Source organism: Piliocolobus tephrosceles, chromosome 4 (assembly GCF_002776525.5).
Source record: "Piliocolobus tephrosceles isolate RC106 chromosome 4, ASM277652v3, whole genome shotgun sequence".
NCBI lineage: Eukaryota > Metazoa > Chordata > Mammalia > Primates > Cercopithecidae > Piliocolobus > Piliocolobus tephrosceles.
The window spans coordinates 132,494,467-132,495,628 of NC_045437.1; the positions used below are offsets into that span (position 1 = coordinate 132,494,467).

The 1,162-nt window shown below is 40.7% G+C and overlaps 1 pseudogene across 1 annotated transcript in view; it reads right to left on the reverse strand.

The window, feature by feature from the left end:
• Positions 1-952, reverse strand: part of LOC113224852 — a 7,521-nt pseudogene extending 6,569 nt beyond the window's left edge. Inside the window, exon 1 of the transcript XR_004228930.1 lies at positions 755-952. The product of XR_004228930.1 is annotated as a 60S ribosomal protein L3 pseudogene (transcript). The remainder of the gene's footprint in view (positions 1-754) is intronic.
• Positions 953-1,162: the final 210 nt, after the last annotated feature.

Here is a 1,162-nt window from a genome sequence, read left to right on the forward strand (position 1 = left end):
TGTGTGTGTGTGTGTGTGTGTGTGTGTGTGTGTGTGTGTGTGTGTGTGTATTGCATTCATTTCTGCTTCTTTCTGGTTTACTTTATATTCTCCCTGGATGCATTCACCTGAAATTCAGACTCCCTAACTGGACTATTGTCTACCTCCTAGGCTAGCTGCCATACATCTGCAATATGCCTTGAACCTCTCAGCCCTTGTTCCTTTCATATATGGAAATGATCTAAGGCCACTTCTGTGCTAGACCCAGGAGTGATGGTGCTGCCTTGCTGATAGAAATTCTTTAGGAAGCACCTTCTCCCCCTACTCCCCAGAATCCTATGGCTCTCTCATTTGCCTCTATTTGCCTCCCGATGATTCTTATTGACCTTCAAATTGGCCCCATATGTACTCCTTTAAAGCTTAAAATAGTCTTTCTTGTCATCTCCTTGTATCATCAGCAAGAACTTTCTCTTGGGTTCGAAGAAAATAGCCACCTATTTGAGCATTCACTATATTATATTCCTGGCACTGGGCTAAGCATCTTACTTTCATTAAATTATCTCATTTAATTCTCTGTAAGATATATAAAAATGTCATCTCAATTTAATGAATAGTAGAACTGAGGTTAGAAATGTGCCCAAGATCACATGAGCTAAGAGATTTAAATGAGATCTTATGTGTGTCTTCTAAAACTTGTGCTCGTAACAGGTATGCTATATTCTACAATAAGAGAGATTTTGTTTTCTTTATTCTCTGAAAAGAATGAAAGCTTTACAACTTTTCCTGATTCACCAGATTCTCCTGTAATCACCGACAGATTCCTGACTCCCAGGTCAGGCACATTCCCACCAGAGGACCACACGCAGAGCAGGTTGTCTGTGCCCACCCTTTGTGGCACCTGGCAACTTGATTTAATGTCCTGCAAAACAACTGTTCCCTCATCACCAACCCATGCACATTCACACACAGCCATTGTCAGAGATTACAGAATGGGAAGTTACTTTAGTACACCTCAAAGATGGGGACTGAATGCAAGTTGATCTTCTGCATAAAGCGGAAGTCAGGTTAGAGATTTTTTTTTTTTTTCATTCAATAGGACTCATCTGCTTTCTGGATAGAGAGATCCAATACTGAGAACCCAGTGTTTCCCATTCTAGACTTATGTGCCTCTTTCAATACTCCT